Here is a 17699-nt window from a genome sequence, read left to right as displayed (position 1 = left end):
TTTTATTTATTTATTTATTTATTTATTTATTTATTTATTTATTTAGATAGATAGATAGATAGATAGATAGATAGATAGATAGATAGATAGATAGATAGATAGATAGATAGATAGATAGATATAGATATATATGTATATAAACACACACACAAAATGTTTTGTGAATATTTTTATTATAAAACAGAATAAACTACAAGCACTCAGAGTGCACAGACGTCCGCCAAGGCAGATCAGTGCCCCCCCACCCCCCCAATCACCACCAAAATGTAATCATTTGTTCCTTGTGCCAGTATCAACATTTCCTGAAATTTTCATCCAAATCTGTCCATAACTTTTTGGATTATCTTGCACACAGACAGACAGACAAACCAACGCCGGCAAAAACACGACCTCCTTTGCGGAGTTAATTACAGGAGGAAATGTGATTTTACTTCTGTTCCCTGTGCAGTTACTGGGTGTAATCCATTCTTTCATTGTGTTTGCTGCCTCCTGCTGCTCAGTTGTTTGTTTCTTTTTTAACCTGAAGTAGACCTAACATGCTATCATATCGAAAACACAATAGCAGACTAAACAGAGAAGATGTGGAGACAACTGGAGGTTTCAGGTGAGATCCTAATTGTCAATTATAAGTTGGAATTATAGGGAAGGAACTGTAATTATGGTTTACGTGATGTTGTAGGAGGCATTAAACATTGTATTATCTGCAGCAGTTTCATCATCAGTAAAACCTGCTGATAACCCTAACAATGTAATAAAAATGTGCAGCTTTTAATGTAATAATCCCACAAATGTAATAACAGCTGCCAGTTGGGGATTTTTTTTTCTCTTTTTTTTTTTTTTTTGCACTTTATTTTTATTGTTTGATTTCTGTACAATACAAAACAAACATGAGGGACATTTGGGATACATTGACCATAATGAACCTTTGTGAATAACAATTGCTTTTAGTAATGTGACGTTGAGGTGAAAATTGTCCATTTCTTCCATTTATCACTGCCACAAAAGCAGCGCTGGGTCTTTATCAATTAATATGTGTGGTTTTCTGCACTTACTTGTGTTGTGTTTTTCTTTGTGTGTTTGTGTGAGTACCCCTGTGTCTTTTTTACGCACTCCAACCAAATCAGCTTAGTTCAGCCCCCTTAAGTCTTTGACAGTCTAATTGTAGCCTTGGTGTTGAGTAGATTTAGAACGACTACTCTGAGACCACATTATTAGCAAACCGCTGTCATTAGACATCAGTCCTAAAACACTACGGGCCTACCTGTTGTTTCTGCATTAAGAACCTTCTGTTTCTGCCTTTCTCTAAGAGGCCGTGCTTGCAAATGAAGCTACTTAATAAAACTCATTTGATAGCCCCGTTGTGTAGCTAGACCTTCGGATCAAAGTGTGAGTCAGTGTGTTTTGGCCCTAATTTCTACACCCGCTTTATCAGTTTTCTTTAAGTTTTGGTTGAGGTTATAAACCCATTTCCCGCAAGGGTAAACCAGAATAACCTGTGAGGAGTGAGTCATGAGCAGCTCTGTACAAAGTGGCCATGAAATATTTGCGTCTCAATATTTTTTCAGCTGATGATAAAAAGAAAAAAAAAAAAAAAAAGAAGAAGAAGATGGTTTCTGTAACCTTGAAATACTGCAGAATTTATGGTCAAGGATGTACTTTTTTTTTTCTCTCGTGTGTTCTGTCTTTATTTATTAACCCCTAAGGACCCGGTGTTACTTTTGTAGCAGTTCCCAAATGATTTTTTTCTCCATATTTAACATTTCAGAAGTGATTTATCGCCATTTACTGTAATATTATCTTCTGTATTTTGTGTTTTGTTTAGTTTTTTCAGTGATAATCAGGTGTTTCCCTACATTTAATGAACTAATCATGTAGATGTTCATAAAAGCTCAGAGTAAAGTTAGCGTTATTATATCAAAAATGGAGAAAACTGAAGAAAAAGTGACTTTTTCAGCAAGAACCTATCATTATCTGAACATAAACCCAGTGTCTTCATCCACTGTCATTCATCAGACTCCATGGGTTTTACTGGTGAATCAGTGTTGTAGAATATGACAGTGTTTCCATGGTAACTTAAGTGATTTATCACCATTTATTATAATATTATGCTCTGTGTTTGTGCTTTTATTGTGATAATCATGTATTTTTTGTATTTATTTGACTGATTATGTCAATGTTCAAAAAAGCTCAGAGTAAAGCTAGCGTTATTATATCAAAAATGGAGAAAACTGAAGAAAAAGTGACTTTTTCAACAAAATATATTATTAACTGAACATAAACCAAGTGTCTCCATCCACTGTCATTGATCCAACTCCGCGGGTTTAAGTGGTGAATCAATGTTGTAGAAGATGACGGTGTTTCCACGGTAACTACGGAGCCTCTGAACGTCCAAATGGGTCATATCTGATGACCATGAAAAGATGACAAACTGTATTTTACACCAATTATTTACATGGATTAATAGGATTAATGAATGAACAGGTATTGAACAGTTAAGATCAGTAGATGTTTTTGGTCGACTGTGGATGTTTGGGTTTTTATGGGTTAACCTATGAAGATCCAGCGCTACTTTTGTGCCAGTTCCCAAATAATAATAATAATAATAATAATAATAATAATAATAATAATAATCATAATTTATTATAGTATTATGCTCTGTATTTGTGCTTTTTTGGTGATGATCATGTATTTTCCTGTATTTAATTTACTGATCATGTAGATGTTCATAAAAGCTCAGAGTAAATTTGAGGGTTATTTTACCAGAAACAGAGAAAACCGAAGACAAAATGACTTTTTCTACGAAATATATCATTAACTGAACATAAACCCACTGTGTCCATCCACTGTCGTTGATCCAACTCCATGGGTTTTACTGGTGAATCAATGTTGTTGAAGATGGCGGTGTTTCCATGGTAACTACGGAGCCTCTGAATGTCCAAATGGGTCATATCTGATGACCATGAAAAGATGACAAACTTTAAATACATTAATTATTTACATGTATTGATAGAATTAGTGGAACAACAGGTATTAAACAGTTAAGATCAGTAGATGTTTTTGGTCGACAGTGGATGTTTGGGTTTTTATGGGTTAACCTATGAAGATCTAGCGCTACTTTTGTGCCAGTTCCCAAATAATAATAATAATAATAATAATAATAATAATAATAATAATAATAATAATAATAATAATAATCTCAAAGTGCTACAGGTAGGATACAATAAATACAGTTAAAAGGGAATTCAGAGACTAAAAATAGAAAGAAAGTAATGAATTTTTCTCTTTATTTTAACCATTCTTAAGTGATTTATCACCATTTATTCTAATATTATTCTCTGTATTTGTGCTTTTTTGTGACGATCATGTATTTTCCTGTATTTAATTTACTGATCATGTAGATGTTCATAAAAGCTCAGAGTAAATTTGAGGGTTATTTTACCAGAAACAGAGAAAACCGAAGACAAAATGACTTTTTCTACGAAATATATCATTAACTGAACATAAACCCACTGTGTCCATCCACTGTCACTGCTCCAGCTCCATGGGTTTTACTGGTGAATCAATGTTGTCGAAGATGGCGGTGTTTCCATGGTAACTACGGAGCCTCTGAATGTCCAAATGGGTCATATCTGATGACCATGAAAAGATGACAAACTTTAAATACATTAATTATTTACATGTATTAATAGAATTAGTGGAACAACAGGTATTAAACAGTTAAGATCAGTAGATGTTTTTGGTCGACAGTGGATGTTTGGGTTTTTATGGGTTAACCTATGAAGATCTAGCGCTACTTTTGTGCCAGTTCCCAAATAATAATAATAATAATAATAATAATAATCTCAAAGTGCTACAGGTAGGATACAATAAATACAGTTAAAAGGGAATTCAGAGACTAAAAATAGAAAGAAAGTAATGAATTTTTCTCTTTATTTTAACCATTCTTAAGTGATTTATCACCATTTATTCTAATATTATGCTCTGTATTTGTTCTTTTTATGATAATCATTCACTTTCCTGTATTTAATTTACTGATTATGTACATGTTCAAAAAAGCTCAGAGTAAAGTTTAGGATTATTTTATCAGAAACAGAGAAAACTGAAGACAAAATGACTTTTTCTACGAAATATATCATTAACTGAACATAAACCCACTGTGTCCATCCACTGTCATTGATCCAACTCTACGGGTTTAAGTGGTGAATCAGTGTTGTCGAAGATGGCGTTGTTTCCATGGTAACTACAGAGCCTCTGAAGGTCCAAATGGGTCATATCTGATGACCATAAAAAGATGACAAACTGTATTTTACACCAATTATCTGCATGTATTGATAGGATGAGTGTATCAACAGGTATTAAACAGGTTAGATCAGTAGATGTTTTTTGGTCGACAGTGGATGTTTGGGTTTTTATGGGTTAAAGATGAAGGTAGAGAGAGTGAGAGGCAGAGAAATAGAGATGGACACATCCAGGTTGTCTTCAGTTCTATAGTAGACATGAAGTAACGTTCTCAGTCTGCAGTCATACTTTCATACGTGATTCTTCTGGTCCGACAGAGAAAAAACATCTGATTTCCATTTGATAGGCTCGAGGCTGTTGTGAAACGGTGCTGCGTTCGATTGCTTGATTCAGAGGGGATTGCGTATCAATCAAACGCTGTGAACAGACCACAGTGTTTATGAGCCTCAAACCATCTAAGGCCCTCAGCCATTAACCCTTTAGAGGGCACTCAGAAATATTCTGGAATTCAACATTTCAGTGTGTTATTGGAGGACCGAACAAGACTTTATTACTTTTGTGAATTTTTAGTTTTATGTAGAAAATCACGGTTCATGAAGTTACCATATTTGGTTCCTTACCCATAAAGGCTGGTGTATGCTTGCCACACGAACGTGACGTATGGAAAATAGACGCGGGGAGTTGGCACGAGAGTACGTGTGGTGCTTTTATACCCCAGGCGGCTCAGCGTGGCGTCTATTCCCAAACTGCAGGGGGCAGTGTGCCACAAACGCACGTCTATCACAGTAAAAAATCTAGAGAGGAAGAAAACTTACTTCGTCCAGAGGGAAATTTGTGTCTGTTTCCCTGTGTTTAATAAAATTCCAGAGCCAGCTCAACTCAGAATCCGTGGGACGCTTGGGCTCCCCCCTGGGTCTCCACTTCTCCCTTTGGCGGTCATTTTTGCCTTCACATATCTGTCCCTTAGGATGGGAATCGTTAACAATTGAATGACTCCGATTCCATTATCGATATTGCTTTTCGATCCGATTCCTTATCGAGTCTCTTATCGATTTCCATTGGGTGAAGGGATAAAAGAGTACAAACAAATGTGTTTGCATTAACTGTCTTTTATATTTCCATCTGCACAGAAAACATACCATATACAGTATGTACAAATAATAATAACAGATGATGCTGGGCCCATTTAATTACATTAATACCAAAATAAGATTGGTAAGCACACTTTATGAAACTTATGACTTGATTCCTGTTAGGTACAATGGTGTATTCACCGCAGATGTAGCAGAATACGTCAGGCTTATTTTTGCAAGATCTTCTAGTCAAAGCCATTTCATTCACCTGTAATATTAAAAAAAAAACAATTATAAATTGGCAAAAGTAAAATCTTCAGAACTCGTTTATTGCAAGAAATATGAAAGAATTTTGTATCATATGATGTGAAAATGCCCATAAATGTAAGCAAAAATGTTCAAAAGCCAATATGTAGCATAGTTCAGAAAGTTGACCTGATTGAGCAAAATGAATGTGATTTTTGGATTCAGCACACCAAAATTATCCTAAATCAGCTCAAAAAACTTAAACGATAAATTTGTTGTCGACCAGTGTAATTGTTCACACAACAGTGATACAGACACACTAGTTTGCCATTAGCAACACTTGGACCGAGTGACAGATTTGTTCTCAAACTCCGTCCTGCTGTGTTTACTTCTGTCTTCACAGAGTGAGGGAGTTTAAAAAAAAAAAAAGTGTATGTGTGTGGTTGTGTTTGTGTATATGTGTGGATGCTCAGGGTGGTGACTCTCAGTCAGATGTGACCTGCTCCAGGCTTACACATTCACTGCACAGATGAGAGTGTGACTATACACTCTACTCATTAGGCACAGCTCAACAGTCTTCTTTGAAATCTCGCTCTGTCACAGTGACACACACACACACACACACACCTCCATTGCATTCTGTGCCTCTCTTTCTCACTCTCTGATGTTTCTATAGCAACAGCAGGCAGGCCCAGGAGTGGGAGAAGGGGAGTAGTTGTATCCAGAGCCCACAAGCCAATTAAATACCCAGTCAAAATATGCAAACAATACCAGGGAGAAGTTTGACTGTAGGTTCATTTATCACTGCATCACTGATAAAACATGTTGGGAATAGCAGTTAGAGGAGTGCATTAAAGCAAATGCAATTAAAATATGTAGCATTAATCAATGTAACAAGGAATATAACATCAGTTGATATCATAGATCAGGGGTGTCAAACTCATGTTAGTTCAGGGGCCACATTAACCCTTTCATGCATGAATTATTAGAACCTTTATCGAGATCTTTTCTTGGGTGTTTTTATTCCTCATTAGACAAGAAAAAACAATGCAATTGAGTTTTTTTTTTTTTTTTCATGGATTTACAAAAATGTCCACTTGGCTACAGATTGCATTTTATTCTTGAAGCAAAGAAACATGTATTTAAAACCCAATATCAGAAAGTGATATGAAAACAATGAAATAAAAACATTTTAAATGCTGCTAATCTGATGTTTTCTCACATTTTAACATACTCTAATACTAGTTATGAGTCACTTGATTGATTGATTTGATTGATTGATGTGTTTATTTCGAATATGAATGTCAAAACAGAAGAAAATAAATCAACAAAACGCTTATATAAGACATATGATACATATTCGAAAAGGAGTGAGAAGAAGTATAACTTACAAAATCCCACCCCTTCTCCTTGAATAATTAATAGCAGTAATAATCTTCCTAGTTCACGGACATATTATGCAAAAAACAAAAAAAAAACTTTTTTGTTTTTGGAAAAAAAACTGTTAATTACAGTCTAACAATTAACAATTGATATCCACTCAAACATGTTAGTGCAGATCAGGTTTATCAAGAACAGCAAAGTTACAGTAATGGTATGACTGTCAGTGTATGGGATGATGCATGAGTGTTCACTGAATATGCAACTAAAACAACAAAACCCATGAATATACAAGAGAACAGATGGAGAACAACTGTCCACTGGAGTGACCACTATGCATGAAAGGGTTAAGCCAAATTTGATCAGAAGTGGGCCGGACCAGTAAAATAATAACATAATAAGGTAACACTTTATAAAAAATACACACTGTGAAGCATTAGTTAAGCATTAACAAATACTGAATTCATTATTTATAAAGCATATTTCTGACATGAATACTCATTAATATATAGTTTATAAGCACAGTTATAAATGTTTTACTATTACTCATTCATAACACTGGGTTACGAAAAAATGTTTTTTGCAAGTTGTCTAGGTTTTTTCAACTGAATTAGGACCATTTTGCACCGCTAAATCCAAAAATGACATCTGTTTTTCTCAATCAGGTCAGGTTTTTTTTTGCTAATTTGATTTTGAAAAATTTGATCTTCTCACAAAATATAATAATTAATACCAAAATAAGATTGGTAAGCACACTTTATGAAACTTGTGACTTGATTCCTGTTAGGTACAATGGTGTATTCACCGCAGATGTAGCAGAATACGTCAGGCTTATTTTTGCAAGATCTTCTAGTCGAAGCCATTTCATTCATCTGTAATATTAAAAAAAACATTAATCATAAATTGGCAAAAGTAAAATCTTCAGAACTCGTTTATTGCAAGAAATATGAAAGAATTTTATATCATATGATGTGAAAATGCCCATAAATGTAAGCAAAAATGTTCAAAAGCCAATATGTAGCATAGTTCAGAAAGTTGACCTGATTGAGCAAAATTAATGTGATTTTTGGATTCAGCACACCAAAATTATCCTAAATCAGCTCAAAAAACTTCAACAATAAATTTGTTGTTGACCAGTGTAATCATTTATCATTCAATCACGCAGTTTGTTTCAATAATTCCATGTGCTGTGTCTTTTCTTTATTAGAATAACTCAGACTTTTGTGAGTCTTTAGGCATTGCTAACCTTTAAATCTCATTTGTAAATGCTTTATATGTCATAGATAGTGCACACTTTAGATAAGCTCACACCATATACTTAATTAATGAGTAGTAAGTGTTTATAACTACCTGAAATAATGAATTCCTGTATTAATAACTGTTTATAGGACATCTATTGGAAAATAAATGTGTGAGTTAGTATAAAATACCCACTAACATATTCACTCACCATTAGTACATGTCTGAATAGTGTATGTGAAAGCATAAATGCACATCATAACTGGTTTGTAAGTGATGAAATACACATTTTTTAAACACTGAATCCAAAATTCATAAAGTATGAAAATACAATCATTAAGCACAATGTAGATGAGCTTATGAATGATTAGTAGAACATTTATAACTGTGCTTATAAACCATATATTAATGAGTATTCATGTCATAAATATGCTTTAGAAATGCTGAATTCAGTATTTATCAATGCTTAACTAATGAGCTTATTAATGATGAGTAAAACATTTATAACTGTGCTTATAAACCATATATTAATGAGTATTCATGTCATAAATATGCTTTATAAATGATAAATTCAGTATTTATTAATGCTTAAGTAATGCTTCATAGTGTGTACTTATTATAAAGTGTTACCCGTAATAATATGTAAATAATGTCAACTCCAAACTTTCCTCTACGTTTTAGAGCGAAAAAGTCAAATTATGTGATGAAAATGTTTACATCTACCAACTATCCTTTAAAACAATGTGAATAACCTGAAAAAAACAGAAATTTCTTACGAAAGCTAAGAGCAATTTTAACACTATTCAGTCTCAGTTTATCATTTACACACGTGAATTATAAGTTACAGGTCACAGCGGATCTACAAATACACAAAACATTCAATAACAGGCAGAATATTGGTAAACTTGCCCTTCAGACATTTTGAAATGTTTATATTTGTTTTGGGGTTTTCGCGTTTTTGTGAAATGATAGTTTGTTTTAGTGTAAATACAGTAAAATGACATGAAAATGTTTACATTTACAAAGAGAAAAATGTGGAGTTGTGAGTATTTATAGTTATTCTGATAGTATTTTACTGATCCGATGCACTGGAGATTAAATTGGTCTGTATGTGGCAAGGTTATTATCATTAACGAAAACTAACGAAATGACAAAAACTAAAATTGACAAAACATTTTCGTTAACTGAAATAAATAAAAACTATAATTAAAAGGAAAAAAAGGATAACTAACTGAAACTGTATTGTGTGTTTACAAAACTAACTAAAACTATAAAAATTATGAATAAAATTCCCTTTGTTTTTTTGTCAATGTCGGATTGATACGAAATCGATTTATTTCGCTCTAACAGTTTTAGCTAGCAGCAACATACGACACTTGACGGTCCGTCACTTGTGGTTTCCAGTCGTCTTCTGGTCTCCATTCTACCTGGAAACATGGAGACTAAAGTTGGGAGAAAACAGCAGAGTCCTGTCTGGGATTTATTTGAATACGACAGAGAAGAAGAGAAAAGAGACGACAAAATTAAAATTAATACTAAAATTAAACTAAATCTAAGCATTTAGAAAAAAAGAAACAACTTATAAAAACTAGTAAACCTGCTCTTAAGACGAATTAAAACTAACTGAATTAGAGAAAAAGAAGGCAAAACTAAATAAAACTAAACTATAATGAAAAATCCAGACCTATTAGAACCTTGGTATGTGGAACCTGAACTAAAATGATTAATATTTTCAGTGTAATTTTTGTGTTTCACAAATTCATCCCAGGGGCCAGACTGGACCCTTTGGAGGGCCGGATTTGGCCCCCGGGCCGCATGTTTGACACCTGTGTCATAGATACTTGTGCAAACGGTCATTCGTGCAAGCAGTTTTAAAAGCAGACAGTTTGTCGAGAAAATGATATTTCACACATTAAAATTTTCTTTTAGTTTTTATTCTGCGTTTGGTGGGTTATCATTAGATGAATATGCACCATGTGGGAGGATGAACTCTTACGCCCCTCCACTGGCTAATGAAAAGTATATGTCTACTGGCTTAGATAATTAACAAATTGAACATCATCTTCATTGTGGACGCTGTTGGAATTCAATGAAATAACTGGATTTCATTAATTACTCATTGGAGTGTTTTTCCACAGCTCACAAAGCCCACTTGCTCCACTCGTCCATTAAAATATACTTGCAACATGATGTTCTGGTCTGTGGCTTGGATTGCGGTTTATTAATTGGCCGGTTTTAGGTGTTAGACAAATACGTCTGTTGTCTGCTGACAAATATGTCACATAAACTGCATCCTGTTGTTTATCCCGTCCAGCAAGGCCCTTACTAAGCACCGAGTGTGCCATTTTGGCACACTTGTGGAATAATGTCAAAAAAAATGTCATACAGTTTGTTTTGAAATCTTTTACACTTTTTTTCTATTTCATCAACTTGAGCTGTAAATAAAAATACCAAATATTTAATAATTCTCACATTTTTTTAACCCTTTAAATGCCGTATTTGTAATGTAAACAAACCATTTTTTTGGATGCAAAAAATACAAAAGATTATTTTTTTTCAATATACTACATAAAAAGTGGATCACATATTATTTGATTTTTGCAACCTGGTGTATGTCAATGATTAACTCCAACATCAGTTAATTTGCATTATTATTTTTGGTGCTGGGTCAAATGTTCAAAAATACTAGCATCTGTCACCAAGTGTGCGAAAATTGCACACCTATAAATCAAACTATTAAATATTATATATTGATTTATTTTTCTGCTCGAATTTGATTTTATTTTTGTAAATCAAGGTCAGCCCTAATCATATATATCAAATAATCATTAATTTTACATTTTTTTTAACCCTTTAAATGCTGTGTTTGTAATGTAAACAAACCATTTTTTTGGACGCAAAAAACACAAAAAAATTTTTTTTTTTCAATATACTACATAAAAAGTGGATCACATATTATTTGATTTTTTCATCCTGGCATATGTCAGTGATTAACTCCAACATTGGTTAATTTGCATTATTATTTTTGGTGCTAGGTCAAATGTTCAAAAATACTAGCATCTGTCACCAAGTGTACATAAAATGCACACCTATAAATCAAACTATTAAATATTATATATTGATTTATTTTTCTGCTCGAATTTGATTTTATTTTTGTAAATCAAGGTCAGCCCTAATCATACACATCAAATAATCATTCATTTTACATTTTTTTTTAACCCTTTAAATGCTGTGTTTGTAATGTAAACAAACCATTTTTTTGGACGCAAAAAACACAAAAAATTATTTTTTTTCAATATACTACATAAAAAGTGGATCACATATTATTTGATTTTTGCAGCCTGGCATATGTCAGTGATTAACTCCAACATCGGTTAATCTGCATTATTATTTTTGGTGCTAGGTCAAATGTTCAAAAATACTAGCATCTGTCACCAAGTGTGCGAAAATTGCACACTTATAAATCAAACTATTAAATAATATGTATTGATTTATTTTTCTGCTCGAATTTGATTTTATTTTTGTAAATCAAGGTCAGCCCTAATCATATATATCAAATAATCATTAATTTTACATTTTTTTTAACCCTTTAAATGCTGTGTTTGTAATGTAAACAAACCATTTTTTTGGACGCAAAAAACACAAAAAAATTTTTTTTTTCAATATACTACATAAAAAGTGGATCACATATTATTTGATTTTTTCATCCTGGCATATGTCAGTGATTAACTCCAACATTGGTTAATTTGCATTATTATTTTTGGTGCTAGGTCAAATGTTCAAAAATACTAGCATCTGTCACCAAGTGTGCGAAAATTGCACACTTATAAATCAAACTATTAAATAATATGTATTGATTTATTTTTCTGCTCGAATTTGATTTTATTTTTGTAAGTCAAGGTCAGCCCTAATCATATATATCAAATAATCATTCATTTTACATTTTTTTTAACCCTTTAAATGCTGTGTTTGTAATGTAAACAAACCATTTTTTTGGACGCAAAAAACACAAAAAATTATTTTTTTTCAATATACTACATAAAAAGTGGATCACATATTATTTGATTTTTGCAACCTGGTGTATGTCAATGATTAACTCCAACATCAGTTAATTTGCATTATTATTTTTGGTGCTGGGTCAAATGTTCAAAAATACGAGCATCTGTCACCAAGTGTGCGAAAATTGCACACCTATAAATCAAACTATTAAATATTATATATTGATTTATTTTTCTGCTCGAATTTGATTTTATTTTTGTAAATCAAGGTCAGCCCTAATCATACACATCAAATAATCATTCATTTTACATTTTTTTTAACCCTTTAAATGCTGTGTTTGTAATGTAAACAAACCATTTTTTTGGACGCAAAAAACACAAAAAAAAAATTTTTTTTCAATGTACTACATAAAAAGTGGATCACATATTATTTGATTTTTTCATCCTGGCATATGTCAGTGATTAACTCCAACATTGGTTAATTTGCATTATTATTTTTGGTGCTAGGTCAAATGTTCAAAAATACTAGCATCTGTCACCAAGTGTGCGAAAATTGCACACCTATAAATCAAACTATTAAATATTATATATTGATTTATTTTCCCCTCTAATTTGATTTTATTTTTGTAAATCAAGGTCAGCCCTAATCATACATATCAAATAATCATTAATTTTATATTTTTTTTAACCCTTTGAACGATCTCTACATTTTTTGATGCAAAAAACACAAAATATGATTTTTTTTTTTTTCAATAAACTACATAAAAATTGGATTACATATTATTTGATTTTTGCAGCCTGGCATATGTCAATGATTAACTCCAACATTAACAACATTAATAAATTAATTTAGACCCTCACCTCTCAAATGAAGCCCAGATATCAGTAAAAGCAGGATTTATACCTTAATGGCTTACGGATCAAAAACAGTGGTTATAATGGAAGAAGTAGTGCGTTTTAGGCACACTTGGGTGACAGATGCTAGTCTTGTAATTTTCTTTTGTTTACAATGTGCAAATTTTAGTTGGTGGCCAGAATTTAAAAGATCATGCACAAATGAACAACTTTTGAATTCTAACCTTATTTAAATTGTGAAAAATAGCATGAAGTTTTTTTTTAACACAAAGTGCAAAGTGTGCCTAAAAAGCACACCCAGATACCAGAGGGTTAGTCTTATCCACATTCTCTTCCTCTCTGTACTCATTTTTGGTGAATTTCCATCCTGTTACTCTCTGCTTCTATCTATCCAATCCCTTTGTGATCTGGAACGTAGCTTTTTCCAACGCAAACTTGCATAAAGATTATATTTTTATAACTGACTTTCCAATTGTTTCCCAAAGTGTAAAACATTGGAGCTGCCAATATGTGCGGGGCAGATGGAATAGTATAGTACTTTTTAATTAATTCCACTCAGAGCAGACTTGGCAGCGACAACTACACAGTCATTTTAAACATGGACCTCTCTCAAGAATTAGGTTGGCAGCATATGGCTGTGAATTGGAGATCACTGCCCATATAACTGCAGCATCAAAACAACAGAGAGCAGCTGGAGATAAATATGGCTGTGTTGATTAAATGTGGATATGAGCTAAACTGATAAATAATAAGAGAAGTTTGGTCATATGTTTGGCATGGCTGTCTGCAGATATAGCATGAAGCAGGACACATTTTAGTCCATATGTGCATGTGTGTATATGTGTGCAGAAAAGACACAATCACACACTAGCATGTGACACACACATACAAGCCCAGTGGGAGTCAGCCAGCGTTCTTTGTGGTCCATCGTTCCATAATTTGCTAGTTTGCTGACTCCGTGTCGAGGACGGTTATCTCTGCAGGGTCGCCCATGACGTTTTCTTTGAGAGACGGTAAACAAACACTGTCCTCACTCACATTTCATTCCATGAAGTCCCCACAGACCCTTTTTGTAAAGCGTGTTGCATCTCACCCAACTGTTGTAAATAAGAGATGTTGATTCTGTCCATGTGTTGTACATATTTGTGCCATTTCATTGAGCTTCTAATGACCGGACAGAACCACCAAATATTCACCTTCAGGGAAGAAAAAAAAAAAAAAAAAAAACATTTTCTCGCTAACTTGAAAATGAATCCAAACCATCCTCAGCATGAACAGCAAAACACACTCATATTGGTAGTTAATTTTAACTACCGGAATGCACGTGAAGCACTTAAAAAAACCTGTGAACATCAACGGCGTGAATCAAGCAGCAGCACGAACATAACTATTCAGTGTCAAAGCTTCTAATGTTGATATTTTATGGGAAAAAGTGAAATGTATGAATAAAAATCCATCTTATATTTAAAGATTGGTTCATGATTACATGTTTTGTTACCCCACCCCCTAAAGGGAAGGCAAGGTTATGTTTATGAGGTTATGTTTTCATCAGGGTTTGTCTGTTTGTTTGTCTGTTAGCAAGATAACTCAAAAAGTTACGGATGGATTTGGATGAAATTTTCAGGAAATGTTGATACTGGCACAAGGAACAAATGATTAAATTTTGGTGGTGATCGCACGGGGGGGGGGGGGGGGGGGGGGTCTGCCTTGGCAGAGGTCTGCGCCGCTCTCCGAGTGTTTTCCTAGTTTTTGGTTCGGTTTCTGTCTTTGTTAGCTTGTTAACACTCTAGCAGCAAAACTATTGGTTGAATTCATACAAAATTTAGTTTATAGATTGCCAGTGACCCAGAATAGATGTCATAACATTTTGTGAATAGTAATCAAAGTTTCAAATTTTTATGCATTTTTAAATTTTTTTTTTTTTCCCTATTTACTTATAATGTTCAAAATTTCACATGTCTGCAGCAGCAAAACTGTTGGTTGAATTCATACCAAATTTGGTTTATAGATTGCCAGTGACCCAGAATACATGGCATTACATTTTGTGAATAGTAAATCAAAGTTTACATTTTTTATTAATTTAACACCTCCCCCCCCCACATTCACTTACAATGAGTGAAATTTCACGTGTCTGTAGCAGCAAAACTATTAGTTGAATTCATACCAAATTTGGTTTTTAGATTGCCAGTGACCCAGAATAGATGTCATTACATTTTGGAAAAAGTACGTCAAAGTTCAATATTTTCATGATTTTTTTCAAATTTTTTTTTTTTTTGTTTTTGTTTTTTTTTTTTTCCATTCCCTTATAGCGGGTGAAATTTCACATGTCTGTAGCAGCAAAACTATTGGTTGAATTCATACCAAACTGACTTATTATAGATTGCCAGGGACCTAGAAGGGATCTCATTAAATTTTGGGAACAGTAAGTCAAACTGAAATTTTTTGAGGAATTTCTAAAATCTTTTTTTTTTTTTTTTTTTCCCCATTTACTTATAAAGGGCAACATTTCAAATGTCTGTAGCAGCAAAACTATTGGTTGAATTCATACCAAATTTGGTTTATAGATTGCCAGTGACCCAGAATACATGGCATTACATTTTGGGAAAAGTAGATAAACATTTTGATTTTTTATGAATTTTTAAAATCTTTTTTTTTTTTCCCCATTCCCTTATAACGGGTGAAATTTCACATATCTGTAGAAGCAAAACTATTGGTTGAATTCATACCAAATTGACTTATTATAGATTGCCAGGGACCTAGAATGGATCTCATTAAATTTTGGGAACAGTAAGTCAAACTGAAATTTTTTGAGGAATTTGTAAAATCTTTTTTTTTTTTTTTTCCCCCATTTACTTATAATGGATGACAATTCAAATGTCTGTAGCAGCAAAACTATTGATTGAATTCATACCAAACTTGGTTTATAGATTACCAGTGACCCAGAATAGATGTCATTACATTTTGGAAAAAAGTACATCAAAGTTCAATATTTTAATGAATTTTTTTATATCTTTGTTTTTTTGTTTTTCCCATTCCCTTATAACAGGTGAAATTTCACATGTTTGTAGCAGCAAAAGTATTGGTTGAATTCATACCAAACTGACTTATCATAGATTGCCAGGGACCTAGAAGGGATCTCATTAAATTTTGGGAACAGTAAGTCAAACTGAAATTTTTTGAGGAATTTCTAAATTTTTTTTTTTTTAAGGGGCAACATTTCAAATGTCTGTAGCAGCAAAACTATTGGTTGAATTCATACCAAAGTGGGTTTATATATTACCAGTGACCCAAAATAGATGTCATTACATTTTAGGAAAAGTAGGTAAGAGTTTCGATTTTTTTTATAATTTTTTATTTTTTTTTTTTTCCCCATTACCTTATAACGGGTTAAATTTCACATGTCTGTAGCTGCAAAACTGTTGGTTGAATTCATACCAAATTGGGTTTATAGATTACCAGTAACCCAGAATGGATCTCATTACATTTTGGGAACAGTAGGTCAAATTTTTTATGACTTTTTAAATTTTTCCCATTTATTTATAATGAGCGAAATATGTGTGATGGGCGGGGTTTGTCGCGCCTGTTTTTTTTTTGTCTTTAACCCTTTAACCTCGTTTACTGCTCTGTGTTTTAACCCCCCCACCCCACCCCCCATTCCACAGGTGGCGGGGGTAAACTGAGTATGCTCAGATGTCTCTGAAAAGAACAAGGTCTACTCTATTAGCTCACTTTGAAACTTTTCCTATTGAACGAACGATTGAATTTTTATGAATAGTTAAAATAAATCAGAATTCTGAATGTTTGCTACAGACATGTCAGGGGTTAAAAGGTTAAAAAAAAAACCATCATATGATCATTGAAAAGCTTTTAAGGCCATTTCATCTTTTCAGAATGTGCTTTCATTTTATGTAATAAGGAAACAAGTTCAAACTGAAAAGTACATTTAAAGCAAAGATGAAACTGTTTCATTCAGTAACATCCTGTAGAAGCTGTTTTATAATGAAAATATGAATCACAAATTCCCACTTTCACATCTGCTGCTGATCTGCAAACAGATGTCCACTTACATCTATTTCAGCAATTTTGGCGGCTGGAGTGTGGCTGAAATTGTTGTTGACCTTGGCAACTTCAACAGATTTTTAGTCGTAGCTCTAGTTTGGGCTTTCTGCCATTAGACAATATGTTAGACCATTTTTAGGCAGACTGTTTTTTTTGTTTGTTTGTTAGTTTTTCTTACTATGTGCATGAGGTGTTTCAGGAATCACACCTGGGAATTTTACCTTCAGAAAACAAACACATTATTTATGTTGGCTGCAGCTGTCAAAATGAATAAATGAACACAAGTAACTTTTTTTTTTTTTTTTGCAATATTCACACAAACTATATTTGAGCAATTGCATCAGGTTGCTTTTAACCCTTTATAGGACAGTCATGGAAATACTCTGAAATTCAAAATGTCAGCTATAGTGTGTTATTGGAGGACATACTGTAACTTTATAACCTCATAGACTTTATTTCTTTTGTGAATTTTTTTCAAATTTTTTTCTGAATTTGGTTCCTTCCCCTTTAGTGGCAAAAAAAAATCCAATAAGTCAATATGAAAAATACAAGAAAAACACATGTAAGGTGAAAGGAATATGTATTTTAGAACATTAGAACATCAATTTTA

Source organism: Sphaeramia orbicularis, chromosome 13, assembly GCF_902148855.1.
Source record: "Sphaeramia orbicularis chromosome 13, fSphaOr1.1, whole genome shotgun sequence".
In the NCBI taxonomy this organism is placed as follows: Eukaryota; Metazoa; Chordata; class Actinopteri; order Kurtiformes; family Apogonidae; genus Sphaeramia; species Sphaeramia orbicularis.
The sequence above is the reverse complement of the archived record's forward strand: the minus strand, read 5'-3'. Positions refer to the sequence as shown.